Genomic DNA, 21,081 nt, shown 5'->3' with positions numbered 1-21,081 from the left:
AGAGGAATGGCTAAATCAGGCTAGAACAGGGGTCGGCAACCCAAAATGTTGAAAGAGCCATATTGAACCAAAAATACAAAAACAAATCTGTCTGGAGCCGCAACAAATTAGAAGCCATATTACATACAGATAGTGTGTCATGAGATATACATTGAATTGAGATGACTTAAAGGAAACTAAATGAGCTCAAATATAGCTACAAATGAGGCATAATGATGCAATATGTACATATAGCTAGCCTAAATAGCATGTTAGCATCGATTAGCTTGCAGTCATGCAGTGACCAAATATGTTTGATTAGCACTCCACACAAGTCAATAACATCAACAAAACTCACCTTTGTGTATTCACGCACAACGTTAAAAGTGTGGTGGACAAAATGAGACAGAAAAAGAAGTGGCATAAAACACGTCCTAGAAAGTCGGAGAACGTTATACATGTAAACAAACTGAAGGTGAGTTCAAGGACCGCCAAAATCAGTAGGACAAAACGGCGCTCGCCAAATACTCGAATCAGTGAAGCATGTTTAATACAAACAGTGTGCTTTATAACAATTAGGGAGGTTTGTGTCATGTTTGTCCTCCTACAGAAACCATATTAAAACAAAAAAAAAATTTTTTTCCCCTCATCTTTTTCCATTTTTCATACATTTTTGAAAAAGCTTCAGAGAGCCACTAGGGCGGCGCTAAAGAGCCGCATGCGGCTCTAGAGCCGCGGGTTGCCGACCCCTGGGCTAGAATGAAAGTTTTAGAATGGCCTTCCCAAAGTCCTGACGTTTGGACAATGCTGAAGAAACAAGTCCATGTCAGAAAACCAACACATTTAGCTGAACTGCACCAATTTTGTCAAGAGGAGTGGTCAAAAATTCAAGCAGAAGCTTGTGATGGCTACCAAAAGCGCCTTATTGCAGTGAAACTTGCCAAGGGACATGTATTAACATTGCTGTATGTATACTTTTGACCCAGCAGATTTGCTCACATTTTCAGTAGACACATAATAAATTCATAAAAGAACCAAACTTCATGAATGTTTTTGTGACCAACAAGTATTGGAAACTCAAGACAGCCATGACATTATGTTTTTTACAAGTGTATGTCAACTTTTGACCACGACTGTACAAGATTATTCGATTAATTTTCTGATTAATCACAGGACTTGTATTTTTGACAGCCCTGATATAAATACGAGTATTTAGTGAATATTGAATATGAAGACCTTTTAAGTCAGCTACTAAGGCAACACTTCCTGCTATTGTCTCTCAGACACAAACACACTCTGTTACGACACACACACACACACACACACACACCCACACAACTTTGGTGTGGCGTCTGCTGCGGGAGGTTGACACGTCAGGGCAACTGTGTGGTGTGTGATAGCCAGCGAGCTGAAGGGAGTGATTGGGGAAAGAGAGAGAGAGTGGAGCTCACATGAAGGGAAGCGTCAGACGTGGACATTGCAGAGGCAGTTGTGAGTCGGTGCACTTCAGCAACACACCCCTGGCGGCTCCCACAACCACGCTGACTTACCGGACTGCACACCACAACCTCACAACTGGTAGGAAATATTCTGCACAGCTGTTATTTTGCCAATAACAATTGCTTATGCAGGGTGCTCTCTGATAGAAGGCTAGTTGCTCTGCATTAAGTAGGACCCATCGGAGAAACTTTGAAAATAATGGCTCATTGTTATTTGTTTGCCTTTGGAAGTGCTGTCCCTTAAGGACGGGTAAAGGGGGGGGGGGGGGGGGATTGGAAACAGACCCACCCGCCCCGGAGTGTCCACTCACAGAACTTTGTGAACAATGAGAACCAGATCATTAAAACTATGCAGGAGGTCAACATAAACAGGTCAAACATGGCGGCTGTAGGCTGCTTTTACAAACAGGATGGAGTTATCCTGATGTGTTTTTTTTCCAGATGAATACAGCCTGTATATCTCTCCTCCGCCATCCGTCGTTCTAAATCATGACAAAGTTCACATCGCACACTTTGAATAAGTGACTGCTGAGGACTCGTATCACATCTTCATGACCAAATGACTAAAACAATAGTATCTATAGCAGAGGTGTCATAGTCGTCTTCACTGAGGGCCACATGGCAGTTATGTTTGGCCCCAGAGGGCCGCTTCTAACAGTGAATACTGTTATTACAAACATTTTTTATTCTTATTTAAAAACTAAAATGTGAAAAAAATATTGTGAATTGCAATAATTTCACCTCAAAATGTAGTGTATGTTACTGTAAATAGAAAAACAGCACTGCTGTTTTTAGAGTAAAAAAAAAAAAAGGTAGCTCAGTTGCCAGAATTTTACTGTAAAATTCACATTTGTTTTTTTTTTTACTGTAAATTAAAAAAAAACTGAAATTTTACAGTAAAATGTTGGCACTTGAGCTGGCAGTTTTTTTAACCGTAAATCGACAAGTGTTGATTTTTCAGTGTATTCTGTAATTGCCAAAGTTTATAACAGTAAAAAAAAAAGTACAGTTTTTTTCATTTAGAGAAAAATGCTGTAAAAACCGCATTTTATGGTCAAATTTCACAATTTGACCATGAAATCTATTGCTACTTTTACATTGCACCATTTGATGGATAACCTGCCTTGAAATCTCTATTATTAGTATTTATTTCTATTTAAAAAATTGTTTGAATGTTTGATCATATATTTTTGCATAATTAGACAATATTTAAGTGAACATCATTTGTGATTACATGGAGTACATTTTTTTTCCTCCCAAAATAGAAAGAAATAATACATTTAGTAGGAAAAGTTACAGTACTTTATTAATACATATTATTTCCAGGCTTTCCAAGGCCAAATAAAATGATGTGGCCCCCGATCCTTGAGATTGACACCTATGGTCTATAAGCTAAAAAAAACGATTTGAACTACTTTCTTTAAATTGCCTCCTTTCAGATTGAGTTATGGAAATGTATTTCATAATGACTCTGGACGGGCATTTGACTTAACTGTCTTCATCAACCATTATATCAGGGTTCTCCAACCAGTGGCTCGTGAGCTCGCCAACCGTTGAAATAAACTCTCAGTAGTTTTAATAATTGTTCAATTCAAACATGAAGCTTGTATTTAATGACAAACTATCACAGAATAGCATAAGGATATTGGCCACATTATTTGAGTGGAGCTCTGCTTCCTAAACAATTCAAATGTTGCCAGTCATACAAATACAACATAAAATATTTTTTTTTGTCAAAGTATCAATCAATCAATCAATCATCAAGGTTTATTTGCACCTTCCAACATCACATTGGTGCGCAACGTGCTTTAAAGGACCAGCAAGTTAATAGCAAGTAAACTCACGCATAATAAAACAGTAATAATAAATACTTATAGCAATTGTTTGTTAAAAGCCAATTTACACAAATATGTTTTTACTTGCGATTTAAAAGCTTCCAGCTCCGTGATGGCTCGCAACTCAGGTGGGAGGGAGTTCCATAACGTGGGTACGGATGTGGAAAAAGAACGATCACCCCATGTTTTTAAGTCTCGTCCTTGGTACTCCCAAAGTGTGTGTAAAGATTAGCACCAACAGTTCAAGTATGCTGGGGTCAGACCACTGATGGCCTTAAAGTCCGCCCGAGTGCAGGCTCCAGCACCCCCCTCGACCCCAAAAAGTGACAAGCGGAAGAAAATGGATGTAAAACATCCTGGGAGAACAAAGAGAATAATATGGCCATGTTATGTTCTGGAAATAGTGTCAAAGCGCTTTGAGTACCTTGAAGGTAGAAAAGTGCTATAACCCATAAAGCAGACCTGGGCATTCTGCGGCCCGCGGGCCACATCCGGCCCTTTGTGCGTCCCTGTCCGGCCCGCGTGAGGCTAATCATAAATTACAAAATAAATTTTAAAAAGTATCTATGTCGAGTGTGCAATACAACGGTGCTGCTTTTGTTTTGAATAGCGTTATTTGTATTACTTTCGTGCGAATGTATGCGCGTGCGTGATTGCGAGTCAATGTGAACAGCGGCGATCACAAATTACAAAATACATTTTAAAAAACATCTATGTCGTGCGTGCAATACAACTGTGCTGCTTTTATTTTGAAAAGTGTTATTTATGGACGCATGTCCATGTGTAACCTGTGAGTGAAGGTGCACAGCGACAAGTGATGCCCGGTTACCCCCGAGATGTCAGCTCACGCTAAAAAAAGAAAAGTTGATGACGCATGCCGTGTTTCCAACAAGACATGGACTGCCAAGTATTTCTTTACAGAAATTAATGGTAAAGCCGTGTGCTTAATTTGTGGTACACAGCTTGCTGTGTTTAAAGAATATAATTTGAATCGCCACTACACGACGAAGCACGAGGAAAAATGCCGGAATCTGTCTGATGAAGAGCGTGCAAGGGAGGCTGATGTGTTGATGGTAAAACTGCAAACCCAACAAGGACTTTTTGCCAAATTTCACACCCCCAGAGATGCAGCCGTCAGGACAAGTTTCGGCATTTCTCACAAAATCGCCAGAAAAAGTAAGGCGTTTTCTGACGGAGGGTTTATTAAGGAGTGCTTATTGGACTCTGTTGCGCTGATATGCCCGGAGAAGAGGGGCGCATTTGAGAACGTGTCACTCTCCCGACGCACTGTAACGAGGCGGGTTGAGACCATCGCTGGAAACTTGGAGCTTCAGCTGAAGAACAGAACGGCCGACTTTGTTTTTCGCTGGCTTTGGATGAGAGCTGCGATGTACGTGACACCGCCCAGCTGCTCATCTTCTTACGTGGGATAACTGCAGACTTTCAAATCACGGAGGAGCTGGCAGCCATGCACTCAATTAAAGGGACAACCGCAGGTAATGACTTGTTCACAGAGGTAAATGCGTGTTTGGACATGTTAGGACTGAAATGGGACAAGCTGGCAGGTGTGACAAGGATGCAGGATATAGTGACAGAAAATTAACCCTGTGCAGAAATTGACATTTTTGCATTGTATTATACATCAGGAAATGTTGTGTAAGACAGTGTTAAAAATAAAACCATCAAAAGCAATCTGCAAATATTGTCGATGTGGCCCTCCAGCAGTGCTCGGGTTGCTCATGCGGCCCCTGGTAAAAATTAATTGCCCACTCCTGCCATAAAGTATAACCCTTTCAGCATTTACCATTACCATGTTTTTTGGAGCATGGGTGAGGCGGCCAGCAAAAAGTAGCTCCAATAGTGAGGGAAAAAAATCTGCTCAAGATATAAATGCATTTTTAAACCAAAACGTGAGTTGTGGATATACCAACCTTCAGTTTATGCGCTGGCAAAACAAGCGTTTTGTTTGGGCTGAAAAAAAAGATTTGTTTTATTTTGTAAAAGTGGCTCTCAGAAGAAAACAAAAGGCCCTGGGTTATATCATAACACATTTTTAGTTACGGGATGTAAATATTATTTTAATAGGATGGGATCATTTATACATGAAAGTTCTGCTCTCCTGTTTCCAAAATAAGCATGTATTTATTGGTTATTGTGTCATGCAGTACTAAATTAAATGAGTGTTATCAATACTTTGATGTACTGAATGTTTTGTCTGGTCCAGAGCTGGGCAAACATTTTGACTCGGGGGCCACATTGAGAGAAAAAATGTGTCTGGGGGGCCAATGTGTATGTGTGTATAAATGATATATACACATTTAGCTGTACAGTATGTGTGTATAAATGATGTATACACATTTAGCTGTACAGTATGTGTGTATAAATGATATATACACATTCAGCTGTACAGTATGTGTGTATAAATGATATATACACATTCAGCTGTACAGTATGTGTGTATACGTAAATGATATATACACATTTAGCTGTACAGTATGTGTGTATAAATGTTATATACACATTTAGCTGTACAGTATGTGTGTATAAATGTTATATACACATTTAGCTGTACAGTATGTGTGTATAAATGATGCATACATATTTAGCTGTACAGTATGTGTGTATAAATGATATATACACATTCAGCTGTACAGTATGTGTCTATAAATGATATCTACACATTCAGCTGTACAGTATGTGTGTATACGTAAATGATATATACACATTTAGGTGTACCGTATGTGTGTATAAATGATATATACACATTTAGCTGTACAGTATGTGTGTATCCATCCATTTTCTACCGCTTGTCCATTTTGGGGTGGCGGGGGGTGCTGAAGCCTATCTCAGCTGCATTCGGGCGGAAGGCGGGGTACACCCTGGACAAGTCGCCACCTCATCGTATAAATGATACATACACATTCAGCTGTACAGTATGTGTGTATAAATGATATATACACATTTAGCTGTACAGTATGTGTGTATAAATGATATATACACATTTAGCTGTACAGTATGTGTGTATAAATGATATATACACATTTAGCTGTACAGTATGTGTGTTTGGCTCCCTTTTGTTCAGGAACACTAATACCAAAAGTCACAATATTCCATAGAGTTCTAAAAAAGTTATGACAGACCACCTCAAAAAAAGAATGGAATTTTACAGTTTTTTACTGAATGGGACACGCAAAATGTACATGAATATAAAGAAAGTGGGATTTACAATATTAACTATGAAAAATAAAACAGTGAATATTAACAACATATGAACATCTTTTACTTCTCAGACCAGCTCCTCCATAGTTGTGGATCTTTTACAATCAAGCAAAACACAACAAAAATGTAACAAACAGCAAAATATGAATGCAAAGTGTAATAAACACCTACAATATGATATATTATCACCTTTACGGAGAAATGTGTCATAGAAATTTGCTTCTGCATCTGTTTCTGACACATGTGTTTGGGGCTGGCTGCTCTGAAAACAAAGCACTCTGCTTTGTTCCTGGTCTGAGCTGCTGTGACCTAGATTAGCGTAATTGATTGATTAATTGAGAAGTTTATAGACATCTTAAAGAATTTAATCCATGTGATACTTTGAAAAGGCAGAAGGATGGCACAAAAAAGCCAAAAGGCTTGTTTCCATTGTGGTCCATTAAATATTCATCACATTTGATACATTCAGTAATAAAAGACATATAACCTGTAACATGTGTATAAAAAAATTATGTTAAAAAATTGATACATTATGTACATATACACAGTATACATGTCAGGTGATTTGAAAAACAACATATACAAAAGTAATATCTCCTATAACACTAAAAAGTGCAGATTTCAACCATTGAAATACTTTCTATAGTTCAAGACTTAAAAAACATCACAGCAAATCATCATGGCAAATACAATTTTGATGTTAAAGGTCTAAAAAAATGATGTAGAACGTCCGGTGGGCCAGATTGAAAATCTTAATGGGCCGCATGTGGCCCGCGGGCCCTATTTTACCAAGGTCTAGTCGAGTCTGCATTTCATGGAGATAAATCATTAAGGTGGCAGGTTTGTGTAGTTTGCAAAGGTCAAGGGGCGGCGGGTTAAGAGCCCTCCAGTCAGCTGGAAGTGGCCCTCAGGGACATAACTCCACTGACTCACTACAAGTTGATGAATGCAAGCAAGTTAACAAGGTTGCTGAAGGGTAAAAAAAAGGGACAAAGAAGTTGGTTTCAGTTTGAAATGTAAACGGTCACAAACATGTCCCTGATTACACTGTCAAGAACTGCACTGGTAGACTTTACCATTTCACACCAACGTTTGTGGACTACATGCATGCTGGTCTGAAGACCCGCAAGTCTGTCTTGATCTTGGGAGGATCCCTCACTGTGAAGGAGGGATTAGGATCAGATTCATGGTGTAGTCAGTATGAAAAGATGCTGTTAGATGTATGGTATACTCCGTATGAACGGACTGTTACTTATTTGAGTACCACTCTTACTTATTAGATAAGTGTTTTTCAACCACTGTGCACCGTGAGATACAGTCTGGTGTGCCATGGGAGATTATCTAATTTCACCTATTTGGGTTAAAAATATTTTTTGCAAACAAGTAATTATAGTCTGCAAATGATGTGTTGTTGTTGAGTGTCTGTGCTGTCTAGAGCTCGGCAGAGTAACCGTTTAATACTCTTCCGTATCAGTAGGTGGCAGCCGGTAGCTAATTGCTTTGTAGATGTCGGAAACAGCGGGAGGCAGTGTGCAGGTAAAAAGGTGTCTAATGCTTAAACCAAAAACAAACAAAAGGTGAGTGCCCCTAAGAAAAGGCTTTGAAGCTTAGGGAAGGCTATGCAGAACGAAACTAAAACTGAACTGGCTACAAAGTAAACAAAAACAGAATGCTGAACGACAGCAAAGACTTACTGCGGAGCAAAGACGGCGTCCACAATGTACATCCCAACAATGTCCCCACAAAGAAGGATAAAAACAAGTGAAATAGTCTTGATTCCTAAAACAAAGTAGATGCGGGAAATATCGCTCAAAAGAAGACATAAAACTGCTACAAGAAAACACCAAAAAAAGAGAAAAACACAACAAAAAATAGGAGCGCAAGACAAGAAGTAAAACACTACACACAGGAAAACCGCAAACAAGTCCAAATAAGTCAGGGTGTGATGTGACAGGTGGTGACAGTACACCTACTTTGAGACAAGAGCTATAGTGATGCATGCTTGGTTATGCTTTAAAGTCATATCCAACAATTGCGACAACAACTTTTTATTGTCATTTTTTAATGATTTCTGCTGGTGGTGTGCCTTTGGATTTTTTCAACGCAAAAAAATGTACCTTGGCTCAAAAAGGTTGAAAAACACTGCATTAGAGTACCACTCTTACTTATTAGAGTACCACCCTCTGGTGGAAAACTGATTTCTCTGCAGGAATGTGATGTCAGGTTGATGTGGATGCTGAGGGGTTTGTCTTTGCACAGGGAAAGACTGTCAGAAGGCTTTTGTCGTCTTACACAAACTTGGAATGATCCATAATGCATACTTGCCAACCTTGAGACCTCCAAATTCGGGAGATTTGGGGGGAGGGAGGTTGAGGTGGGTGGGGTCGGGGTTAAGGGGCCGGGGGCGGGGTTAAGGGGGGAGGAGTGAATTTATAGCTAGAATTCACTGAAATTCAAGTATTTCTTATATATATATATAAAATAAATACTTGACTTTCAGTGAATTCTAGCTATATACATATATATATATATATATATATATATATATATATATATATATATATATATATATATATATATATATATATATATATATATATATATATATATATATATATATATATATATATATATATATATATATATATATATATATATATATATATATATATATATATATGTGTATTTTATTATTATATATACACATAAATAAAATAACTACTTGAATTTCAGTGTTCATTTATTTACACATTTACACACATAACACTCCTCTTTACTCATTGTTGTATTTGAAAGTGCAATGCTTTGCAGCCAGTAGCACAGCCTTTGAAGGAGCGTAGGTATGGGCAGTGTAATATTCTGGGTTGGAGTCAATAACCAGGCGATTGCCTGCAAATATTCAAAGTTGATTCATAGAAAGAGACGTGGGGTGTAACCTCAGAGGAAGGGCAAAATGTAAACACACTTTAGCACTTTAGCACAAGGAAAGGTTTTTGTGTCTCAGTCTGTGGACTGAAAGCATGGACCAGCCTGAGTGATGGACTCTAACTCTGTTCAAACATTTGAAGAAATTGAACAAATGTAATATTTAGGTTGGGAATAGTGAGGTCTAGTCTTCTTTTGAATGACTTGATGATATATTGATTTATTGTCTGGGTTAATCCAGTTATGTGGATCAGATGAATGTAATCCAGTTATGTGGATCAGATGAATGTAATCCAGTTATGTGGATCAGATTAATGTGATCCAGTTATGTGGATCAGATGAATGTAATCCAGTTATGTGGTTCAGATGAATGTAATCCAGTTATGTGGATCAGATGAATGTGATCCAGTTATGTGGATCAGATTAATGTGATCTTGTTATGTGGATCAGATTAGTGTAATCCAGTTATGTGGATCAGATGAAGGTAATCCAGTTATGTGGATCAGATTAATGTGATCCAGTTATGTGGATCAGATGAATGTGATCCAGTTATGTGGATCAGATTAATGTAATCCAGTTATGTAGATCAGATGAATGTAATCCCTTTATGTGGATCAGGAGGATTTAATCCAGTTATGTGGATCAGATGAATGTGATCCAGTTATGTGGAATTTAATCCAGTTATGTGGATCAGATGAATGTGATCCAGTTATGTGGAATGTAATCCAGTTATGTGGATCAGATGAATGTAATCCAGTTATGTGGATCAAATGAATGTAATCCAGTTATGTTGATCATATGAATGTGATCAGTTATGTGGAATGTAATCCAGTTATGTGGATCAGATGAATGTGATCCAGTTATGTGGATTAGATGAATGTGAACCAGTTATGTGGATCAGATGAGTGTAATCCAGTTATGTGGATCAGATTAATGTAATCCAGTTATGTGGATCCGATGAATATGATCCAGTTATGTGGATCAGATGAATGTGATCCAGTTATGTGGATCAGATTAATGTAATCCAGTTATGTAGATCAGATGAATGTAATCCCTTTATGTGGATCAGAAGGATTTAATCCAGTTATGGGGATCAGATGAATGTGATCCAGTTATGTGGAATTTAATCCAGTTATGTGGATCAGATGATTGTGATCCAGTTATGTGGAATGTAATCCAGTTATGTGGATCAGATGAATGTAATCCAGTTATGTGGATCAAATGAATGTAATCCAGTTATGTGGATCAGATGAATGTGATCCAGTTATTGGGAATGTAATCCAGTTATGTGGATCAGGTGATTGTCATCCAGTTATGTGGAATGTAATCCAGTTATGTGGATCAGATGAATGTAATCCAGTTATGTGGATCAAATGAATGTAATCCAGTTATGTGGATCAGATGAATGTGATCCAGTTATGTGGAATGTAATCCAGTTATGTGGATCAGATGAATGTGATCCACTTATGTGGATCAGATGAATGGGATCAGATGAATGTGATCCAGTTATGTGGATCAGATTAATGGGATCAGATAAATGTGATCCAGTTATGTGGATCAGATGAATGGGATCAGATGAATGTGATCCAGTTATGTGGATCAGATAAATGTGATCCAGTTATGTGGATCGGATGAATGGGTTTAGATGAATGTGATCCAGTTATGTGGATCAGATGAATGGGATCAGATGAATGGGATCCAGTTATGTGGATCGAATGAATGTAATTCAGATATGTGGATCAGATAAATGTGATCCAGTTATGTGGATCAGATGAATGTAATCCAGTTATGTGGATCAGATTAATGTAATCCCTTTATGTGGATCAGATGGATGTGATCCAGTTATGTGGAATGTAATCCAGTTATGTGGATCAGATTAAAGTGATCCAGCTATGTGGAATGTAATCCAGTTATGTGGATCAGATGAATGTAATCCAGTTATGTGGATCAGATGAATGTGATCCAGTTATGTGGAATGTAATCCAGTTATGTGGATCAGATGAATGTGATCCAGTTATGTGGATCAGATTAATGGGCACAGATGAATATGATCCAGTCATGTGGATCGGATGAATGTGATCAAATGTGCTTCACAGGAAACTGGATATCAGTTAAAGTTAACTGTGTAAAAAAAGTTTATACTTTTTTCGATTACCCTTTTGAGATATGTTTAATTTTACTTTATTTTATTTTTTGGTGAAATAATAATATAACAATGTCATGGTGGAATCTAGTGGGACCTTTTCCACGCTCAGCTCTGTTTCCACAGTCACCCAAGCATCAATGTGGAGAATAAAACGCTATATTCCCTGAAACATATGATTTCCCACGTTACATTTAGCTTGTGGCTGGTGGAAGTAGAGGTGGGGGAATAAAACATTTCTAGATGCATCACAATTCAGACATGGACGGTTATAAAATGGATGAGTAAATGTCAATAATGGATATCTGGACATCTAGAATGTTGTGGCCCGAAGAAGATTTATATTACGGTCTGTAATAGGGTTGTACGGTATACCGGTACTAGTATAGTATCGCGGTACTAATGAATCATATTTGATACTATACTGCCACTAAAAAGTACCGGTTCCCAATATTATTATTATTTTTTTAACGGGCATGACGGCGTGCCATCACGTCATGACATTGCTGGTTTTACGAGCAGAGGAGCATGTTCGGCAGCGCAGACACACAGAATACTTACAAGCAGACACAGTGTGTAGACAGAAAAGGGAGAATGGATGCATTTTGGTGTAAAAAGTAAAGATAAAGGTGAAGTTATAACACTGAAACACCGTCAGGAAGAGGTACTTAAAAAAATGGCTAGCTATCTAGCGGCTAATATCCATCCAGTCGGCAGTGTTTTAGCTATTTCTAAATCACTAATCTTTGTCTCCATGGCGACAAATAAAGTAAGTTTATTCCAAGTTCGATTATCACTGGAGGACGAGGAATAGCTAAACATGCTTCACTACACACCGTAGGAGGGTACAATAGCTCACCGCTAACAGCAAGCTAGCGCTCGTGAATGTAAACAAACGCTATGGGTGGATCTACACCTGACATCCACTGTAATGATAGAGTGTATCTAGTCCAGAGCTGGGCATTCTGCGGCCCACGGGCCGCATCCGGCCCTTTGTACGTCCCTGTCCGGCACGTGTGAGGCCAATCATAAATTACAAAATAAATTTGAAAAAGTATCTATTTCGAGTGTGCAATACAACGGTGCTGCTTTTGTTTTGAAAAGCGTTATTTGTATTACTTCCGTGTGGACGTATGCTCGTGCGCGCAGCGGCAATCACAAATTAAAAAATAAATTAAAAAAAACATCTATGTCGTGCGTGCAATACAACTGTGCTGCTTTTATTTTGAAAAGTGTTATTTATGGGCGTATGTCCTGTGAGTGAAGGCGCCCAGCGACAAGTGATGCCCGGTTATCCCCGAGACGCTAAAAAAAGAAAAGTTGATGACGAATGGCGTGTTTTCAACAACAAGACATGGACTGCACAGGTTGCTGTGTTTAAAGAATATAGTGTAACGACCTGCTGAAGTTGATGTTGTGTTTTTGAGTTGCGGAAATGAGGAGTGAGGATAGACGTGCGTGTGGAAGAAACGAGATAAGTTGAGCTGTGTTAGTATAGCTTGCTCAATAAAAGTTTAAAAAGAGCGTCAGACTTGGTGTGCACTTCTTCTGGACGCTACAATTGGTATCATAAGTAAAACTTTGTGCATACTGCCGCTGCTTAATTGTGTGCGCATACTGCGCTGCTTGTGTGCTCAGCCTGCTACGTCATCGGGAGGTACGTGCCACGATGTTTCCTGGCGACTTTGTCAAGATTGAACAGGAGGGAAAGGACATTGAGTGGGGACTTATGGTGCCGGCAGCACTGCAGATGTCTGTGTGTATCCTGGACGTGAGAAGCTCGTCACAAAGAGAGAGAGAAAGGGAGGAAGGAGAGAGGCAGCGTCTACAGGTGCAGCGCACGCTGCTTGGCATGGGGGAATTCCGCCCTCAATGGAGACTCCCAGGTTTGATGGCAAGGCGAACTGGGAGGCATTTCATCCCACTTCTGACACCAATTGTAGCGTCCAGAAGAAGCGCACACCAAGTCTGACGCTCTTTTTAAACTTTTATTGAGCAACCTATACTAACACAGCTCAACTTATCTCGTTCTTTCCACACGCACGTCTATCCTCACTCCTCATTTCCGCAACAGCAGTGCTTCCTCCTTCTTCGCCAATCACCTTGCAGGCGTGCTACGTTCACAACAAAGAGGATGCAGGATAAAGTGACAGAAATTGACATTTTTGCATTGTATTATACATCAGGAAGTGTTGTGTAAGAAAGTGTTAAAAATAAAACCATCAAAAGACATCTGCTTTTGTATAAAGATAAGCTAGGTTAAATGAAAATATTATTATTATTATTATTTATCTTACGGTATATCAAAAATAATTTGAGCAAAATTTAATTGAAATATTGTCGGTGTGGCCCTACAGCAGTGCTCGGGTTGCTCATGCGGCCCCCAGTAAAAATTAATTGCCCACCCCTGATCTAGTTGATACCACTTTGATTACATCAATATTTTTTATCATCACTGCACACATAAGGACTTTGAATATGACCAATGTATGATCCTGTAACTACTCGGTATCGGATCGACACCTAAATGTGTGGTATCATCCAAAACTAATGTAAAGTATCAAAGAAGAGAATAATAACTAATTATTACATTATAACAGAAGTGTAGATAGAACATGTTAAAACAGAAAATAAACAGAAATGAACAGTAAATGAACAAGTAGATTAATAATCCATTTTTACAGTTTGTCCCTCGTAATGTAGACAAAATAATAGGTAGATAAATGACACAATGTGTTACTGCATACGTCAGCAGACTAATTAGGAATCTTTGTTTGTTTACTTACTACTAAAAGACAAGTTGTCTAGTAGGTTGCTATTTTATTTAAGGACTACATTACAATAATAAACATATGTTTCATGTACCCTAAGATTTTTTGTTCCAATAAAGACAATAATGACATTTTTTGTGGTCCCCTATGTTTAGAAAAAGTATCGAAAAGTATGGAAACACATTTTGGTACCAGTACCAGTACCAAAATATTGGTATGGGTACAACACTAGTCTGTAATATCAAGTTTGTCAGTAGTTATAGCAAATGTTAACACATCCACAAACGATAGTTTATTTTGAAAGTCAGACTGTGATTTAGTGCTTATTGTTGACATGCTATATCTCTATCCTGCTGACTAAGACTAAGTACTGACATGTTCGTCTTCTATATCGTGCTTTTTGGCAACGTGCCCTCCAAGTGCTGCTCCCTCACCACGTATTGCCTGACTGCATTCTTCTAATTCCTCCTGTGACTGCAGCAAGAGTAAACCACCCAGGTGTACCTTCTCTTTGGAACTCACCTGGGATGGGACATTCAGTGCTGAACTGAGCACGTCTGAATGTCTTTAAAGGACACAATATTACACGTCTCAAACTCTCTCTTCATCTTATTCGTAACACATTCTGTTTCATTCATGTTTTATGCTTAGTTTTTTTTATTTTTAGGGTTGCCCAATAATCCTGTTAATTGTGATGAATATTTATTATATACAGTGCATGTGGAAAGTGTCCACAGTGCTTCACTTTTTCCAACTTTTATTATGTTACAGCCTTACTCTAAAATGGAATAATTTGTCCTCAAAATTCTACAGACAATACCCCATTAAGACAAAGTGAAGTTTTTTTCATTAATTTGCACTATATATATATCTTGTTATTATTTGTAATATTAAGTGTTATGTTTTTGTAATTGCGTTTAAGTAATTTTTTAACTCTAACGCTACTGTCTTTGTCTGCTGTCTTCTCTTCTTGTACTTGACTGACAGAGCAACAACAACAATAGGGCTGTGCGGCACAAAGATTTGATGTAGCCACGGCCTGTCAGGACACTGATGCTGGTGGCAGTGGGAATAAGCTGAACTATGTCTAAGAAATAGTTTTAAGAGTGGTCCTTAAAACTAGTTAACTCAGGGGCCACATTAAGTTAAAATAATTTAAAAGAATCTATTTGTGTGCATGTATATATATATATATATATATATATATATATATATATATATATATATATATATATATATATATATATATATATATATATATATATATATATATATATATATATATATATATATATATATATATATATATATATATATATATATACATATATATATATATATATATATGTATATATATATATATATATACAGTCGTGGTCAATAGTGTACATACAGTTGTAAAGAACATAATGTCATGGCTGTCTTGAGTTTCCAATAATTTCTACAACTCTTATTTTTTTGTGATAGAGTGATTGGAGCACATACTAGTTGGTCACAAAAAACATTCATGAAGTTTGCTTCTTTTATGAATTTATTATGGGTCTACTGAAAATGTGAGCAAATCTGCTGGGTCAAAAGTATATATACAGCAATGTTAATATTTGCTTACATGTCCCTTGGCAAGTTTCACTGCAATAAGGCGCTTTTGGTAGCCATCCACATGCTACTGCTTGAATTTTTGACCGCTCCTCTTGACAAAATTGGTACAGTTCAGCTAAATGTGTTGGTTTTCTGACATGGACTTGTTTCTTCAGCATTGTCCACATGTTTAAGTCAGGACTTTAGGAAGGCCATTCTAAAACCTTCATTCTAGCCTGATTTAGCCATTCCTTTACCACTTTTGACATGTGTTTGGGGTCATTGTCCTGTTGGAACACCCAACTGCGCCCAAGACCCAACCTCCGGGCTGATGATTTTAGGTTGTCCTGAATAATTTGGAGGCAATCCTCCTTTTTCATTGTCCCATTTAAAGCACCAGTTCCATTGGCAGCAAAACAGGCCAAGAATATAATACTACCACCACCATGCTTGATGGTAGGTTGGTGTTCCTGGGATTAAAGGCCTCACCTTTTCTCCTGCAAACATATTGCTGGGTATTGTGGACAAACAGCTAAATTTTTGTTTCTTCTGACCACAGAACTTTCCTCCAGAAGGTCTTGTCTTTGTCCATGTGATGAGCAGCAAACTTTAGCTGAGCCTTAAGGTATGGCTTCTGGAGCAAGGGCTACCTTCTTGCATGGTAGCCTCTCAGTCCATGGCGATGCAAAACACGCTTGACTATGGACACTGACACCTGTGTTCCAGCAGCTTCCAATTCATTGCAGACCTGCTTTTAGGTGGTCCTCGGCTGACTCTCAATCATCCTGACCAATTTTCTCTCAGCAGCAGGTGATAGCTGGCGTTTTCTTCCTGATCGTGGCAGTGACAAAACTGTGCCATGCACTTTATACTTACCAACAATTGTCTGCACAGTTGCTCTTGGGCCATTAAGCCTCCAAGTGACTTTCCTGACTTGTTCAAATCAAAGATTTGTTTTTTTCAGATCTGTGCTGAGTTCCTTTGACTTTCCCATTGTGGCATTTGTAACCGAGTCTAACGACTGCATCACATGAGCCCTATTTAAATGGGCTCAGAGAAGTCAACAGGTGTCGTCAATCATAATCACTCACATGAAGTTAAGAGGCCATGCCATGAAGCTAATTTGATTTGATTGTAACTTTTCTACATCACCAAAATTGATCATGTGTGTTGCTGTATATATACTTTTGACCCAGCAGATTTGCTCACATTTTCAGTAGACCCATAGTAAATTCATAAAAGAAACAAACTTCATGAATGTTTTTTGTGACCAACAAGTATGTGCTCCAATCACTCTATCACAAGAAAATAAGATTTGCAAAAATTATTGGAAACTCAAGACAGCCATGACATTATGTTCTTTACAAGTGTATGTACACTTTTTACCATGACTGTACATTTATTTATCTCTATATATATATAAATATATATATATATATATATATATATATATATATATATATATATATATATATATATATATATATATATATATATATATATATATATATATAAATATATATATAAATATATATATATATATATATATATATATATATATATATATATATATATATATATATATATATATATATATATATATATATATATATATATATATGTATACATATATATATATATATACATACATATATATATATATATATATATATATATATATATATATATATATATATATATATATATATATATATATATATATATATATACAGTATATATATATATATATATATATATATATATATATATATATATATATATATATATATATATATATATATATATATATATATATATATATAATGTATTTATTTATTTATGAGAGGTTACCAAGTGAAAGTTTTTTAATGATAATACAAGCATGTTTCTTTCATGAAGACAAGAATATAAGTTGGTGTGATTGTGATGACTTGCATTGATTGGAATCAGACAGTAGAGATGATAACGTCCACATTTTCAAATGGAAGAGAAAAAAAGTCCTCCTTTCTGTCCAATACCACATGAAAGTTTGTCCAGCCTCCATACTCCTTTTTATACACTTTACAAGAAATACATTGGCGGCAAACTCTGTAGCTTACTAGCTTGTGTGCGCTCGCTTTCTGAGACTCTTATTTTGTTAGCGCAGGCAGGATGGAGCAGGGCTTTTATTGGGAAGACAGGAACTGCGCGCTCGGTCTTTAGAGTTTTGACGTCAGGTACGGCGCGAGAGTCTGTCAAAATAAAAAAGTGTTTCTGGCTTTCCTGTGGGTCGTTTTTTCTTAATAATGATCTGGAAGCAGCCAGCGTCATCTCACCCTCGGGTGCCGTTAATGTCAATCAAGTGACCAAAGTCACGTCTTGGTGAAGATTGATTATCACTCATTTTTAGCTCTATTTTTTTAATGCCTGGCTGGTGATGGACTGACACACCCTCCACCATTCACCGCTAGCTCGCCATCCACCTAATGGTCAACACTGCATTAGAGAGTGTTCATGGACACTTGGACTTCACAGAAAATACAAAAAAACGAACTATTTCAGAAATTTAACTAAATTTAGCACATGGAAATGAAGTGAGTGTGACTAGCAGACAGCACTGTTTTTTATTCCTTGGACCCAGACTGACCTTGGACATCATCAGGTTAGATTTAATTTTTTTAAGGGGAAAATGAAATCTGGAGTTAGAAAATGTTCTCCGCCTTGCAGGTGGACTGTGGTTGGAACAAGTGGAGATACACTATATTGCCAAAAGTATTTGGCCACCCATCCAAATGAGGAGAATCAGGTGTCCTAATCACTTGGTGTATAAAATCAAGCACATAGGCATGTAGACTGTTTCTACAAACATTTGTGAAAGAATGGGCCGCTCTCAGTGATTTCCGGCGTGGAACTGTCAATAGGATGCCACCTGTGCAACAAATCCAGTCGTGAAATTTCCTCGCTCCTAAATAATCCAAAGTCAACTTTATTATAAGAAAAGTGAAGGGTTTGGGAACAACAGCAACTCAGCCACCAAGTGGTAGGCCACGTAAACTGACAGAGAGGGGTCAGCATAGTGCAAAGACTTTCTTCTACAGAGCTCCAAACTTCATGTGACCTTCCAATTAGCCCACGTACAGTACGCAGAGAGCTTCATGGAATGGGTTTCCATGGCCGAGCAGCTGCATCTAAGCCATACATCACCAAGTCCAATGTAAAGTGTGGGATGCAGTGGTGTAAAGCACGTCACCACTGGACTCTAGAGCAGTGGAGACGCCTTCTCTGGACTGATGAATCACGCTTTTCCATCTGGCAATCTGATGGACCAGTCTGGGTTTGGAGGTTGCCAGGAGAACGCTACATTTCGGACTGCATTGTGCCGAGTGTGAAATTTGGTGGAGGAGGAATTATGGTGTGGGGTTGGTTTTTCAGGAGTTGGGCTTGGCCCCTTAGTTCCAGTGAAAGGAACTTTGAATGCTCCAGGATACCAAAACATTTTGGACAATTCCATGGGATGGCACTTCAAGTTCATATGTGAGTAAAGGCAGGTGGCCAAATACTTTTGGCAATATAGTGTACGTTCAAGTCAACTCGGTTTCATGGCAGATGTTTTCATTCTGACGCCACATGCTGGACTGTATATTTCTGGAAATAAATGCAAACCACGACTATGGTAACTTCATGAGAACACAGACAGTGAAATATATTGAACTAAATCTGGGCTATTTATTTGGTTAACATTTGCCATCGCTTCCTTCAAACAAGTTGAAGAAAAAAAGTAGTGCTGTTAAGCGATCAAAAAGAAATGAGCGATTAATTGATTTTGATCCTGAATTCATACAATTAATCTCTTTTTCAATATCACCTAAAAATGCTGCCCTCAACTTCAGGTATTTTTTGTATTATCTGATTGTGGTTGCTGACGTACTGTATCCTGTGAAATATTTGCATTGTTACATTTATAATGTATAATGAGGTCAGGTGTGAAACACCTCAAAAAAAGCTTTTATTTTGAAAAGTTTTATTTATGGGCGTATGTCCTGTGAGTGAAGGCGCACAGCGACAAGTGATGCCCGGTTATCCCCGAGACGCTAAAAAAAGAAAAGTTGATGACGAATGGCGTCTTTTCAACAACAAGACATGGACTGCACAAGTTGCTGTGTTTAAAGAATATAGTGTAACGACCTGCTGAAGTTGATGTTGTGTTTTTGAGTTGCGGAAATGAGGAGTGAGGATAGACGTGCGTGTGGAAGGAACGAGATAAGTTGAGCTGTGTTAGTATAGCTTGCTCAATAAAAGTTTAAAAAGAGCGTCAGACTTGGTGTGCACTTCTTCTGGACGCTACAATTGGTATCATAAGTAAAACTTTGTGCATACTGCCGCTGCTTAATTGTGTGCGCATACTGCGCTGCTTGTGTGCTCAGCCTGCTACTTCATCGGGAGGTATGTGCCACGATGTTTCCTGGTGACTTTGTCAAGATTGAACGGGAGGGAAAGGACATTGAGTGGGGACTTATGGTGCCGGCAGCACTGCAGATGTCTGTGTGTATCCCGGACGTGAGAAGCTCGTCGCAAATAGAGAGAGAGAAAGGGAGGAAGGAGAGAGGCAGCGTCTACAGGTGCAGCGCACTCTGCTTGGCATGGGGGAATTCCGCCCTCAATGAAGACTCCCAGGTTTGATGGCAAGGCGAACTGGGAGGCATTTCATCCCACTTCTGACACCAATTGTAGCATCCAGAAGAAGTGCACACCAAGTCTGACGCTCTTTTTAAACTTTTATTGAGCAACGTATACTAACACAGCTCAACTTATCTCGTTCTTTCCACACGCACGTCTATCCTCACTCCTCATTTCCGCAACAGCAGTGCTTCCTCCTTCTTCGCCAATCACCTTACAGGCGTGCTACGTTCACAACAAAGAGGATGCAGGATAAAGTGACAGAAATTGACATTTTTGCATTGTGTTATACATCAGGAAGTGTTGTGTAAGAAAGTGTTAAAAATAAAACCATCAAAAGCCATCTGCTTTTGTATAAAGATAAGCTAGGTTAAATGAAAATATTATTATTATTATTATTTATCTTACGGTATATCAAAAATAATTTGAGCAAAATTTAATTGAAATATTGTCGGTGTGGCCCTCCAGCAGTGCTC

General features: G+C 38.1%; 1 protein-coding gene across 1 annotated transcript in view; it reads left to right on the top strand.

Annotated features, from left to right (window-relative positions):
* Window positions 1–1,417: 1,417 nt before the first annotated feature.
* LOC133655864 (histone deacetylase 7-like) overlaps window positions 1,418–21,081 on the top strand; it is a 159,399-nt gene continuing 139,735 nt past the window's right edge. Inside the window, exon 1 of the mRNA XM_062056453.1 lies at window positions 1,418–1,557. The gene's annotated coding sequence lies outside the window, so the exon portion shown is untranslated. The remainder of the gene's footprint in view (window positions 1,558–21,081) is intronic.

This window comes from Entelurus aequoreus, linkage group LG01 (genome assembly GCF_033978785.1).
Source record: "Entelurus aequoreus isolate RoL-2023_Sb linkage group LG01, RoL_Eaeq_v1.1, whole genome shotgun sequence".
In the NCBI taxonomy this organism is placed as follows: Eukaryota; Metazoa; Chordata; class Actinopteri; order Syngnathiformes; family Syngnathidae; genus Entelurus; species Entelurus aequoreus.
The sequence above is the reverse complement of the archived record's forward strand: the minus strand, read 5'-3'. Positions and strand labels throughout refer to the sequence as shown.